Here is a 15,452-nt window from a genome sequence, read left to right on the forward strand (position 1 = left end):
CTTGGTAAGTATGTCTAAGTCTCAGTTGTGAAAATTTTCTTTTGTCTTAATTTGACATGTCTTCCCATTTTTTTGCCTCGGATGTGGCCAGATAACATGGTAAAATAATTTCTATATCTTAGCTGATACGTTAAGAATTCATTTTCAATTTGTCTTGAATTTATCTTGAATTATGTCACAGATTTCTTTTTTGTAATTTTATCTTGCATTTTATTTAGACTTGACTTTATCATAACTTGAAATACGAGGTAAGGACTGAACCCAAATCTTAATATCTGATGCCTTTATTTAATTTTGCAGCTGCATCTTTGCTCTTCGTCAACATTGAAGTCATGGGAGTAACCTAATGAATAAAGGAGAGGAGGAAGAGAGAGAAGATAGACCTGCCTCCTCAGCTAATAAAGTGTGGGAGCTTTTTTGAGTCTGTGTAGTGTGTCTGGGCTGTGTGGAGGGGAGGATGAACAGATCTCTGCTCAGAGAAAAACTCATGACAACAAACAACCAGTATTGTCCTGGCATTTAGAGACTGCGTTGTCGCTCTGACAGCAGCCCAATCATCTATCAATCCATCCTCTGCATTTCTCACTTTGTTGCTTATTCCAGATTTATACACAAGATTACTCTATACTTATCTGATCTTGTCCTGTTGAATCTGAAGAACTTGGCTGCAGATTAACACTAAGCAAAGGTAAGACTTTTATAGCATGTTTACTTGTACAGTTTTAACACTGTAGGCATGAATATGTAATTGTTTTATATGCATACCGCTTGTTATTTTAGTCCCGTACAAACATTTCGCTTGCAGTAATCACCTGAACAGGAATTGTGTTGCTTGAGCCCAATGTTCCAATCCTTCCTATTGGCAGTCTGATAAAGTGCAAACTGCAAAGGACAGAATTATAATGCAAATAATATTATTTATGTGTTGCTGTAGTTAGATGAAAGAAAGTGACATTTTTTTCTTTTCTTTCCTATCTTGGAAACTTCCCTTGGCAAACAATATTTTTCAGTCTAAGTCACTTGCTTGCACAACACTGTGAAGATTTAAAAACGTACTCTGACAGAGTTCCCCAGATTGAATGCAATGAATGCCATCAAAGCAATTTTCTTTTGAGACAACTGTTGCCCCAGAGATAGACTGGCGGTCTACCTGTTGGTGATTTGATCCCTGGCTTCCCAAGTCTACAAGTTGAAGTGTCCTGAAACTCTAACAGCTTCTGAAACATTACTTGATGTAAGAGTGTGTGTTTGATGCAGAAAAGCCCTACATAGGCAAAGCCTGTGTGTCTGAATGTGGCTTGCAGTATAAAGTGCTTCAAGTGGTCAGCAAGACAAGGGCAGCTCCTTACAAATGCAGTTGAGTTGCCCTTTGGCTTTTTGACTTGTGCAGGAAGCTCCTGTTGCACTTGGCACTACAACCCCAGCATTCGGTGTTGGTCATAGTATTAAAATAGAAAGCTATACTCCTCACTAGATTGTGTCTGTCTAAAAGTATTTTCCCAGGACATTAAGCTATACATTTGTTACCCGCTTATTTGAATATACTGTGTCACAGACAGACAGAAATGATCTGGACATGGACAGTTATTTATAGATTAATTGATAATAAATAGGCTTCGTCATTAACATAAATAAAACCACATTGTTTACTATTATTCTGAAGTTTCTTTTCCCTGAAGTGTTATAATTGTTATGGTTCATTTAAGTATAATTGCTCTACTGATTAGAAAGCTACAAGTCATGCTTTATATTATTAAGCATCCTTATTGTGCAGTTTTCTGTAGAGTTGCTGTACAAGTTATCGAGCTTGTGACCAAAGTAAAAGTGCTTTCACTGGTAGGAAGTGACAAACTTAAATAGTTTAGAATGAACACAAGTGATAATGACAAGCTTTACGTATGGTAATGCTTGGGTGACATGAAACGTACTAAACATGAGAATGGACAGAGAAATGCAATTTCATTGCAGAAGTGGTTTAAAAGTTGATGTGCACACACCTAATTTTATTTATTAATGACACTAACAAAAAAAAGTATAACCAGTGAGTGAGTATTTTGACCATATCATCTTTTTATGCGTGTTTTCCAACTCCAAGCTGTACAAACTTTAATGCTGATTGGATTTAAGCACATCAGGTGATGGTTATTTGTGTAATGAGTGAGGGTGTGGCCTAAGGAGATCAACACCCTATATCTAGGTGTGGATAATTATTACATAGCTTCTTTTCCTCAGAAAAGTTGTAAACTGTCTTTCAGAGGGATGCAGCACTCTTGAAATTGCTAAGATTTTGAGGCGTAATCACAGAACCATCAAACATTTTGCTGCAAATAGTCAACATGGTCGCAAGAAAGGTGTTAAGAAAGAAAGACGCAAATTAACAGCCAAAGTTGTCAGAGGAATCAAACATCAAGCTACCAGAGACCTGTTATTCTCCAATTCTGTCAAATTCCCAACCTACCTGAAGTGCCCAGAAGTACAAGATGTTCAGTGCTCAGAGATGTGGCCGAGGTAAGGAAGGCTGAAACCCGACCACCACTGAAGACGCATAAGCTGAAACGTCAAGACTGGGCCAAGAAATACCCGAAGACAGATTTTTCAAAGGTTTTATGGACTAATGAAATGAGAGTGACTCTTGCCCAGATGGATGGGCCCGTGGCTGGATCAGTAACGGGCACAGAGCTCCACCTGAAATCAGACACCAGCAAGGTGGAGGTGGGGTACTGGTATGTGCTGGTATTATTAAAGATGAGTGAGTTGGACCTTTTTAGGTCCAAGATGTACTTAAAAATCAACTCCTGAAACCTACTTTCTTTAAGCAGTGACACAGGAAAAAGTTTCTTCTTTCAAGAAGACCATGATTTTTATGCATGCAGGACAATGCTCCATCACACGAATGGCCAGTGAAGGCTTTAAAGATGAAAGAATAATGACATGGCCCCCTTCCTCACCTGACCTAAACCCTGTTGAGTTAACAGGGAGGCTGTAGTTGCTGCTGTACAAAAAGATCAAGAATCGGACAGACCCCATGAATGGAGGGCTTCCGACCATTATTAAGAAACACGTCACTTCACTGTCACTGATTTCTTTTTTTTTTTTTTTTTTTTCTTTTTAAATGTCAAAAAAGTTTATTTGTACATTTTGAGTTGTTTATTCCCACTATAACAGAGAAAAATAAACAAGTGACATTTGAAATTTTTCCTTTAGTTGCGTAATAATTCTGCACATTAACAGTACACTAACTGCGCACACATAGATATTCTCCTAAGGACAAAAACTCACTTTTACTTTTCTTCAATATTCAGGTTTGAGAGTTATCACCGAAAGCGCTGTAGTTGTTCAATAATAAAATGAATCGTCAAAAATACAACTCGTCAAATAACTGTACATGGGGTATGCATAGAAAACAATATTTCAATTACTTTTTTTTCTAAAGCAACTTTGATGGTAAAAATGTATTCTAAGACTGATTTTGCAGATCAAAGACTGTAGGGTGAGAGTGAGAAACATTTTTTATCATTCATCAGGATTAGTAGAGCGGTGTTGTTCCTCAGGCTGCAGGGTAAAGTCTTCTCTTATATAACAGCAGGAGGTGAGATTTTATCTGACAATAACAGAAGTGTCTCACCCATTCCATCATGGTCTATGTACTCATATATTCTGAAGTCAGCGACTGTGTCTTTTGCGGATAATCATGTTCTTATTCAACATTGTTTGAGATGGTATAGGCAACAAATGCAAACAGCTTCCACCAAATGGTCTTTGTGACATGTTCTGTCTTAAAATATAATCTGGCGGAAAACTACAGCCGCTGTTTGTGCAACTTTCTTTTTAATCAGACTTAAAACTGGAAAGAATATTGCATCCTGAGACTAAGGAGGACTGGTGGGCAAAAGCTTTTTGTTCAGCAAAAGAACCAAAGCAATTATGAATTAATGAGAAATGAAGATTCAATTTAAAAATGTGACACATTTTGTGATTATGAAAATAAATGTATTGTTGAAAACCCATGAATATAGAAAGTGTTAAAGCTATAATGTGTAATATTTCACGGACAATGAATGTCTCCATGTCGCTCCGCCATTTTAAAACTACGGGATTTGTAGAAGGACATGTCATCAGCTTCGCATTTTCCGTTTCCAATGTGTAAACGGAAAATGCGAAGCTGATGACATGTCCTTCTACAAATCCCGTAGTTTAAAAATGGCGGAGAAACATGGCGACATCCATTGGGGTGTAACACTCTTATGTACATTCGCATGCTGAATATAAAGAATATAAGAACACTGCACTTTTGTGATGGAGGTAATTAATAACGATTGAGGTAATACTTGTGAATGATAAGACTCAAATTTGTTAATAGACAACGTGAAATATTACACATTATGGCTTTAAGGCATTTAAATTAGCAGAAAATTTGGCAAAAAGACTTCTATTCTTGTTGTTTGTTCAGACCAAATTTGAAATGAACTGCACGAGCAGTTCAGTTATATACATTGGGCCAATGGTAAGATGTGAACAGGCATGTTCAATTTTAACTCAACACATTGACATTCTTCCAACATCCATATGAGCAAATCAGACATTTATTTTAGAATGAATGAGAGCAATCTGATAAATAATAGAAGACAAATATTGTGTAGCCTTCATCTACCAGAACAGAGCTGAAAAAGAGCAACATGGAGAAAACTAAGTAAAGCTGTAGGACTACCAGGTAATCTATGAAACTGTATCTGTTACCGTGATTTGTTCTTACCATGGACCAATTTAACACTCGCATTAGCTGCTCTAGTTAACTTACTTATCAGCTTGCCTATGGCTGGCTGGACATAGTTGCTTTATACAAACAGTTTTATCACCGATAGGCTATTTAGTGTTGTAAAAATCTGAGACACTGACTTTAACTGCACTTATTTCTAATTTCTTTTCAATAAGGTTTAGAATGAGTTTAATGCGTCTAATGTTAAATAGGAGAGGCTTAAAGGGGAAGTTAGTTTTTTTTAAACCTGGTCCTTGTTTCTTAAATATGTTCATCTACTCACCGATGACAGTCGGCGTCCCTCGGAAGACATTTAGATCACTCGAGATCCGCGTATATAGTGAACAGGGCAGAGACAGATAATGCCTTATTTAGAGGCTGTATTGTCTTTATTTCACCAATACTTTAAGACAAATGAATGATTGAACGCGTACTATTGCACTGTTAGCTCATAGCTGCCGTGTTGTTGTAATACGGGGCTATCGGGGGGCTTATAGGGGGCTTTCTATACACGCGTCTACTGGGATGACTTCATCGACGCGCGCCGCTGCAGCACAGCTCATTCACTCCAGTAAGGATGTCCATCGTACTCAAAGTCGTCGTCCACATCGTCAAAATCTTATAAATATCCTGCCAAGTTGCACAGAACTAGCAGTAGCAAACTCTGTGTGAAGTTAGCCGACTGTCACAGAGCACGGAGTTAGACCAAGCAGGTGTAGAAATGGATGGATGAAAGAGTTTAGTGTTACATTTATCATGTTCCAATGAGCTCTGGAACTTTTGAACATCATGATAACTTTTCTAACATCTGTCATTGCAAGTCTAAACTAGGGTGAGCAGAAGTCCTCTTTTAAAAAATCGTCCAGCTGGAATTTCAAAATCGTCCAGGATTTCTCTCTATCTCAGTCTCAGATATGTTGTCATCGGATCTGCAATGCGTTTCACTCCCCAAATTCACTTATTATTATACACCCACTCCCCTCTTAGCCCTTGAGCATAGATCGAGTGGAAGTGAGTTGGGGAAGGGCGAATACAAAGTACAAGTTTTGGACAGGGTCTTTATGTTCCACCTACTTGCACAGTCTCTGAATATATATATGTATGTATGTATGTATATATATATATATATATATATATATATATATATATATACATATACATACACAAATGTGAAAACTGCAGTATTTCTGGTCTGTATGTCTGCTTACTAAAGAAAGCTTTTAACATTTTATTCCTCTTTCTTTCTTTCTTTTTTTTAAGTATTTTACATGTCCCGCAAACACATGTAAATACTGTATATATATAAACATATTTACAATTTGCCTCTAGATACATTTTGTTACCAACAGAAATTACCACAAACAAATTACAACTAGTAGAAAATTTAAAAACGAGTCACCATTCTCTGTTCTCAGTGATAAATCAGTGCAGAAACTTGGTCACCTTCATACCTGGCAACACTGCCCCCTTCTGGTGGGGCGTCACTGCTCCGAAAACGTCAAATTTTCAAGAAGACCTAATATCTTTATTCTGATTGAAAAGCCATTTAAAACTTTTGGTATATTTGAAGCCTTTGGTTTATAATCTAACATTATTTACTAATGAACTATTTCCAATCACGTTTTGAAATCAGCTGACTCATTTTCAGGCAACATGTGAATCACATCACTTTTAAGCTAGAGTTTACCTGTTCTTGTCAGCATAGAGCTTTCAATATATACTTTTTAAAAGTAAGTCACATCTAATCAAATCTAACTGAGAACAACATACCTAGTTATGGAGCCAAGGGAATAAAAGTTTCCTTTTTGTTGCATTTTGATTTGTTTAAATTTGTTGAAGTGTTGGTAAGAACTATTAGTCACCAGCGTTTTGCAGTGATAAAGGCTCCATGTCTGCCCCTTGCTTAGTTTAAGCAGACTAACACTCATTTGGAAAGGTTTATTGTACTTTTGATTACCCAAGGACTAGTCATCTCCTCTAAAGTTATCTTTGCCACTCACTAAGTTGCTTTACTGCTGACAAAGTCAGGTGAAAAAAAGTTAGTTTTGATTTAATTACTCGTGTGTGTGTGTGTGTGTGTGTGTGAGAGAGTGTGAGTGTGAGAGAGAGAGAGATCTGACCTTGATACGAAGCCTCAATAACTCAAAATAGATAATAGTTACACGTCCCGATGTTATCTCCAGTTCTTAGTGCTTGCATAACTCTCTGACAGGCTTTGGTTGAAACACAGCGCTAAACTCAACACTATTACTAAAAAAAGATCAGCTTTTGTGACTGGGTGTTTAAGTGAATTCATATATTTTTGATGAATATCATCAGATATCATCAGAGGCTGATTATTCCAGAACAACTTGGTTATGGCGCTGTGGTGACATCAGGGTTCATTTGTGAAATAGCCAATGCAGCAAGCTTAAAGCCAAGTGAATATTTGTTTTGTGTTTGCTCTGAATGCACAGTTAGACTAACAAAGAGGATCCTGCCATGTCATCAACTCCAGTGGCATTATCTTCACTTTACCTGTCTCTCATGTTCTGTGCTACTTTTCATCCACAATCCACTCTCACAGCAAAATGTCTGTTTATTTATTCTAACTCAATTCAATTCATTTTTTTATTTATATAGCGCCAAATACAACAAATGTCATCTCAAGGCACTTAGAAAATAAAGTCCAATTCAAGCCAATTGGAATTCAATTAATTGTAATCATAATTATTCATAAAATAATCCAATTCGTTCATATAGAGCCAATTCAAAAACAAATTCCTAGCTAAGGAAACCAGCAGTTTGCACTGAAACTTTGTTTTCGGTCCAATCTCCCGGCCTGAGCGTGCCTGAGGCGACTGTGCAGAGAAACGACTCCCTTTTAACAGGAAGAAACCTCTGGCAGAACCAGACTGAGGAAGGGTGGCCATCCGCCTCGACCAGCTGGGGTTTGAGAAGACAGAAAGGGGGGGTGGGGGGGGGCACTGTAACACCATTCAAAGGATATCTGTTGGAACAGGGAAACACGAGTTAATGACCACAATAATGTCACATGTACATAAAGAGAGTAAAGTGAGGAAAGGTGTGACAGATGAAGCCCCCCAGCAGTCTAGGCCTATAGCAGCTTAACTATGGGATGTTTCAGGATCACCTGAGCCATCCCTAACTATAAGCTTTATCAAAAAGGAAAGTTTTAAGCCTGGTCTTAAAAGTGGAAAGGGTGTCTGCTTCCCGGACATGTACTGGCAGCTTATTCCACAATAGAGGGGCCTGATAACTGAAGGCTCTGCCTCCCATTCTACTTTTAGAAACTCTGGGAACCTCAAGTAAACCTGCAGTTTGGGAACAAAGCGCTCTGTTAGGAAAATATCTTACAATGAGATCTTTAAGATATGATGGAGCTTGGTCATTAAAAGCTTTAAATGTAAGGAGAAGAATCTTAAATTCTATTCTGAATTTAACAGGGAGCCAATGAAGAGAAGCTAAAACTGGAGAAATATGATCTCTGCTGTTAGTTCTCATCAGAACTCTGGCTGCAGCATTTTGGATCAACTGAAGGCTTTTCAGAGAATATGTGGGACAGCCCAATAATAAAGAATTACAGTAGTCCAATCCTGAAGTAACAAATGCATGAATTAGTTTTTCTGCATCACTCTGAGACAAGATGTTCCTGATTTTAACAATATTACGAAGATGAAAGAAGGCAGTCCTAGAAACCTGTTTTATATGCGAGTCACCTTCACCATTCGAGTCGAGTCTTTGTTTTTCCATAGTCATGTTTTGTTTTATCACAGTTTAGTCTTGTTATCCGGCTCAGCCGTGTTTTGTGTTAACCTTGTTTTTGACTAATGAAGCAAGTCTTGTTTTTCCAAAGTCCGCATTCGTGTTCTTCCACGCCTCGCACCCACGCATCGTAACACAGAATTTGTGTGCATCTGACAAATGCAAAGTTTTTTGTTTTGTGACTATTTCCAATTTGCCATGAGATGGATCTTTCATCTCACACAGTGCAGTAAGGGGTATGTGACTGTAAATTAAATCAAAGCACAGTGCAACATCTCTCACTGAGTAGAAATAAGAGTGGAAAAGAAACACTGAATCCCACCTATATTTTATGGTCATGTAAAGTCCAATAGGGTGCAAAAACATTGCCCAAACTTGTGGGAAGATATTAGTTTTATCAGATAAATGGAAAGATATTTCAAGACCTGGAGACACCCTGTAACACAGAGACGGCATAAGAGGCAGTGGTGCTGGAAAACCAAAGTGAATGACAGAACTGGGACAGTGACAGCTGCCAACTCACATTAAGTGCTTGTCTGTTTACTGCACAGTCATCCCAATAAAAGATGCATTCCATTTTTATCACAGTGACCTCTGATCTAAATTCACCTCTAATGTGGGTCTCACCAGTTCTAAAAAAAGGAGCCAGACTGTGTCTGTGAAATAAAAACTTCTTCTGACCTTTTGATCTGGATGCTACTTGACCTGCTGGCAAAAACATAAAACAGTTTTATGTTTCCTGGAGATGAAACCAAAACCTGCATCTTTGCCAAAGGATAATTGGGTTAATTTTCAAATATTTGTCTAAAATTTGTGTCTAAAGAGAGAAATCCCAAAAAATTTGGATGAACTGGAAAAATGTATCTCTTGATTTACTGGTCCATCTTTGTTCCAATCCTCACGATATCTGGATGATAACCGAAAGAACGAGATTGCGGATAGAACCGTCTGAAATGGGTTTCCCTCAGAGCATGGCTGGGCTCAGCCTTAGAAATAGGGTGAAGAGCTCGGCCATTCGGAGGGAGCTCGGAGTAGAGCCGCTGCTCCTCCGCATCGAAAAGAGTCAGCTGAGGTGGTTTGGGCATCTGGTTAGGATGGCTCCTGGCCCTTTAGAGGTTTTCCGGGCACATCCTACCGGGAGGAGGCAGACCCAGGACTCGTTGGAGGGATTATATGTCCCATCTGGCCTGGGAGCGCCTTGGGGACCCCCGAGAGTGTTGCTGTGGAGAGAGATGTCTGGGTTTCTCTCTGTTGCCTCTGCGACCCGACCTCGGAGGATAAGCGGATGAAAATGGATGGACGGATGGATAAAATAATTTAAGATAAAAGACTGTAGTTATCTCAAACAATCAGTTCTTCCAATGTTCCCAAGCCAACCCAGGAATCTAATTTTCACTGTTTGTACTAAAAATCTCTTTCTTTCAGACAGTACCCACAGGTTGTGACCATAGTTAAAGGTTAGACAGATTCACTTTCATCATACCAGACGCTGCCCCTGTCCACCTGTCAATCTCCTGCTCCATTCAACGCCCAGAACAAAACAAAACAAAAAGAGATACTTAAATTCCTCCACTTGAGGACTCACTCTCAGCCCACAGTGGGCAATCCACACTTTTCCTACTCAGAACTGGCCTCAGACATGCAGCTGCTAATTCATATTGTGGCTGCTTCATACTCAGCTGCAAATTTCCTCAATGTGTACTGGAGATCTCTGCTTGATCGGGCCAATAGTAAAAGTTATCATTTGCAAAAAGCAAAGATATTGTCCTAAACCGCTAACCTGGCTGACGCGTCCACATCTCGATAAGATGGTGGTCTGGGAACTAGGTGTGCATTTTCTCGTATTTGAGGCGTGGTTAACGAATGCCTAGAGCCGTTTATTGGGCGCTACTAACGTCTATCAAATGGCGTCTGGTTCTTCCCATGCTGCTTTGCGCGCGATTCATAGCCAATTGTATCACTTATACCAGATGACGTATGTAGCGACAGAAATTTGACGAGGAAGAAGACGCTTTACTGTGTATGAGAAGACGTTGCTCTTTTTTAAAAGTAAACTTGCGTTCTAAGCTACTTAAAACACTTTCTAAGGCTACATCGAACGGTAACGTTGTGTCCGCTGCCATGTTGGATTAACACTCTACAAGCTTCGGTGTCGCGCATACACATCGTCATCATCTTGCTGCCCCCCCGTTCTGTGATTGGTTCCCTAACTCAGGCAAAAATGAGGGTGGTGGTTTCCAGGCTGCTTTTGCAGTGTGAATGAAATCGTGCGCAAAGCAGCATGGGAATTCCCAGGCTACTAAACCGCCTGAACTGGAAACCAATATCTTTCTTTCATTCTTTTATTTTTCTTATTTTCCCACTACTCTACTTTCCTCATTTCCTTGTACATTTCCTTCTTCCTTTCTTTCCCATCTACACTTTCATCGTCTTTCTTTGTAGCATTGTGTATTTCCTTATTCCATTCAATTTTCCCTTCTTTTACTTTCCTTCGATCCATTCTTTCTTCCTTACTTTACATGTTTCTGCAATTCTTCCCTTGCATCCTTGGATGTCCATTTGATATTTTGTCGTCATTTTTCTTTCCCTGTGCTTTTAATTTCATCTTTCATTGCAGTGGGGGGTTCAATGTCTTGCTCTGCATAACACTCAGCCCCCTGGGTATCAATATGCTGTTTTTCCAACTGATGTATGAATGTATGACCATTCTTGTGCATGAGCCATGGCCATCCAATGAGCAAAGGTTTCTATATGTTTGTGTGCGCTTGTATGTGTGGCAGAGCTGCCTAAGCTCTTTCCTCGATGAGGCTCATACACAAAAAGCAGAAAAAAATAATTGTATTACAATGAATTGAATTCCAATTGGCTTGAATTGGACTGTACTATTTAAGTGCCTTGAGATGACATTTGTTGTATTTGGCGCTATATAAATAAAACTGTATTGAATTGAATTGAAAAGAGGACGGATCCAGCAATGCCTGAAATGAAAATGTAATTCAGTCATATTTTTATCTGACCATTTACTTTAAGTAGTGTAAAAAAAATAAAGTTCTGTGCTCAAATACTGCTGTTCATTATGGCATCATGTTGGCCAAAATACTGGTGACATTCAAATGTTAACACACACAAAATCACAATATAGTATTGTAAGATACGCAGATTTATGGACATAAGTCAATGATGCAAGTTAATAACTGACTATTGCAATCGATTCCATGGTTTCCATCTAAAGCAGGGTTCGGGTACCTCAACACTCAAGAGCCGTTTCCCACAGAAAAGAAAAAAACGGGAGCCACAAAACCCTTTTGACATCAAAAATGAAGAAAACACTGCATATATCGTTTTTTACCTTTATGCTATGAAGTTGAAAAAAAAAACTGTTGTGTGTTCCATTTGTGAAATCAATGTACTGCTATAGAGAAAACAACATTTTAGTTTTGCTTGCCCCACAAACATTTTGAAAGCTGGGTTGAAGGTTGCTTTCAAATAAGATACTCAATGTTTATTTGAGTCCTCCTCGTATTTATGAAATAAAAAGCCGAACTTAAAGTATCCAACTGCAGCAAATCCATCCAGATATTTGCCAGCGGGGGATGTGGCGCATATTTTAACCACCAAAAATGAAACACGTTTTATTTTAAAGTTACATGATCACCATAATCTTCACATTCAGAATTACATTAAAAAAAACTAACAAACTCAAATCAAATGCTCATTATTTATCATGGGGAGCTTTGCCAGGTTGCCAGTCCATCACAGAGCTAACACAAACACAGGCAACCATGCACGTTGGCTCTTGTTTTTAGAGTCCATAAAGAATAACCAGACCTATCAGCCTAACATGTATTCCTTTGTACTGTGTGAGACTTCCTGAGGAAAACCCACTCAGGCACAAAGGAGGGGCATAACATTTCAGTTTCAAACCAAACTTTTTTAAATCAGGAAAAGAGAAAATATAAAATAATCTAAAAGAATACCTTTGTCAAGACAGGCAGCAGATGAGTAGCACCAACTCAAACTGTAGTAGCAGGTCTTTCACAACATCTCACCAGACACAAAAACAAATGTTTTTGGTTCATGTTACCAGAAAAACTAATTGATTTGAAGCTAACAACTCTGCTCTGATGGACATCTGATTGCACATCAAATATACAGACTGGACAAGGACAGACAAGGCTTAACAAACATACAGCCCTGAGACTGTTGACTTCGACCTCTGGATGTATCACTTTAAACCTATCTTTAGTTCGTAACGTAGAGGCCAAATTATTGCATTATACACAAATGTCCACTATAAAATGACCTCTTTGTTTGACCAGCACATTTAATGTGATTACCATAACCACAAATAAACAGCCTAGAATATCTATCAAAGGAAATTAATCTGGTTGGATAAATGAAGATCCAACAACTTCGGTTTTAGTAGTCTATAGGTTTTCAGCCAAAAAACTTTTTTGTCTCATGATTTAATTTGTGTCTCATGTAATTCTTTCAACAATGTAAGTCTCCCAACAAATGCAGAGCCAGATTTTTTATGTTGATAAACATTACCATTATCAGAATGAATTTTTTACTGAATTATTAAGGAAGCCCTAAATTGTGTCTTTTCAGCTCAAGTCTAATAAACTCTATCCCTTACTTTGCAAAGGGCATCAGAAATGGAAAAAGATCCGCATCAAAAAAGGAAAGTAATGGTGACACACACAAAATCTAATAATAGCAGCATGAGTGTCCTAGGTGACAAGGTGAGCAAACTCTCGTGCATTTGCTGAAACAAATCGTTATCTTTGTTTGCTTTTCTCTAGTTTGGACATTGAACTGACTTTGTTATTTTCATTTCCCGCTAGTTTTTCTTAGCCTGGGTGCCAGCCGAACTTAGCCCCGCCCATAAAAGTTTTGGTCGGGAAGTTCGGTCTGGCTCTGCTCAATTGGGAAATCATTATGCCCGACCAAGAATCGGTCGACCCAATCAGATTGCCAGGGCGAGCTTTATACGATGATGGACAGATTATCAACAGGGACATTATCGACTACGTCACTTGGTTTGACTTCGTTTGAAACAAACATGGCTGCCGCTGGAGAGCTAGGGTGTGTAGACTCTGCCATCGAGTCTGTTCTACAGGATCTCCACATTGCATTCATTTTGAAAGACAAACAGAGGAATGCGATAAAGGCTTTTATCGATAGAAAAGATGTTTTTGCCGTCCTTCCTACAACAAGTGTGTGTTGCTTAATCTACGTCACATACTACGTTGCTCTGATTGGTTGTAGGTCTATCCAATTGAGCGAAGAGGCATTTTTTTCTCCTGGTTCGGTTGAAACACGCCACATACTCAAAACTCTATTGAGCGGTATCAGACTCACATTCTGACTAGAATCGTGAGTATGACGTAGTCAGGCTAAGTTTTTCTTTCCATCAGAGTATATTCACTATGACATTATTTGAAATTTCAGACATTAATCTCTTGAACCATGTGTTTTTTTTTTGCATGGTAGACCTTACCTAGAAGGGGCCTCCTGTGACAAAAACTAAAAACTATATTGTGCCTTATTCCATGCTAATGGTGTCCAGGTTGTGTGTGCTAAAATGAACTTAACTGCTGATCAGTAAGCCAGAAATGGATAAATATTTGCCATTTTGTGCAAAAAAAACAAATGACACACTACTTGCCTGAACCAATTGAAGAATCCATTATATTTTTCTAAAAACATTAAAGGGACACTTTGTAATGTCTTCCCCCATCTAGTGGTGCAATTTTATTTTGCAAAGTCGAATGAATTTGCTCTCTAGCGCCTCGCATTTTCAAATGTGCGTTGCAACTTGTTGAACTATGGCAGGCGGTATGTGTCAAGATTCTCTTTTTCGCTTTTTTGGCGACGAGGATCCCTTGTCCTGTGGCGTGGCATAACTATGGTCTTCCATTGCGAACAAAAGTGCAGGCCGTTCAGGCTGGTTTATACCAGAGAATGTCTAACTGGCTCTGTTTATACCTGCGTGCAAACGTGACGTCAAAATGACGTAATTTCCGCTTGCAGGCCTGGCGTTGGGGAAAACGCGATTCGAAGTGCTTTATGTCCCTCTCGGCACTTCGTCGTTTTTCATAGAACGGAAGGACATGGCAGCCTCCATAGAGCTTGCCCGCTCTATGTAGATACAGACAAGTTATTCTTCGCTCAGGAGGATAAATGAGATTTTTGACAGAGATAATTTTACACCAATGAGGACTAATTTATGAATGAATATGTTGATTTGAGCTAATAAATGACTTAATATATTACACAGTGTCCCTTTAAAGGCTGTCCAATCACCAGCACTGTTCAACTCTCAAACAATATTTCTAGTTTTTTTTTCTTTATCAAATTAAAAATGCTGTTTATTTCTAGGTTTGAAATTCATGTTTCCATCATATCAGTTTAAATTTGAAAATTGATATGTAGCTCCTGAGGTAGAGCAGATGCTTGCCAAGCAACAGGTTGGTGGTTCAACTCCAGGCTTCTCTGAGCCACATGTTGAAGTGTCCTTGGGCGAGACCACTACCAATGTCATGTCATATCATGTGCAACTGATAAGAACAAAAATTGTTATGAGTGAATGTGATATGTAGTGTGAAAGTGCTCTGAGTGGCTAGAAAAGTTCTATACAGTACAGTCCATTTACCATTTAAATTTCACTTGCCTCACAGCAAGATGATTCCTGGTTTAAATCTTGGCAGGGTTTGCAAAGCAGAATGGAGATACGCTTACTGCAAATGTTGGGTGACTTGTTTCCTCAAGAGCTTGAGTCTGCTCTGTCCCTCTATTGCAAACAGCCTCAGTGTTGCATTTGTGGTCCAGTTTGTTGCCCAGGTGAACATCTGTATCTGTGGTCCACCACCCAAAATGGAAAATATGTTTGGTTTAATTCTGGTCCTCCTTAATCCCAAAAACTGGG

At 38.8% G+C, this 15,452-nt stretch overlaps 1 long non-coding RNA gene across 2 annotated transcripts in view; it reads left to right on the plus strand.

Annotated features, from left to right (window-relative positions):
* The first annotated feature begins 440 nt into the window (after window positions 1-440).
* The window catches only part of LOC142390038 (uncharacterized), a 42,122-nt gene continuing 27,110 nt past the window's right edge, over window positions 441-15,452 (plus strand). For both annotated transcript variants that reach the window (XR_012770426.1, XR_012770427.1), the window contains exon 1: window positions 441-688. This is a non-coding gene — a long non-coding RNA (uncharacterized LOC142390038). The remainder of the gene's footprint in view (window positions 689-15,452) is intronic.

Source organism: Odontesthes bonariensis, chromosome 10 (genome assembly GCF_027942865.1).
Source record: "Odontesthes bonariensis isolate fOdoBon6 chromosome 10, fOdoBon6.hap1, whole genome shotgun sequence".
NCBI classification, from domain to species: Eukaryota; Metazoa; Chordata; class Actinopteri; order Atheriniformes; family Atherinopsidae; genus Odontesthes; species Odontesthes bonariensis.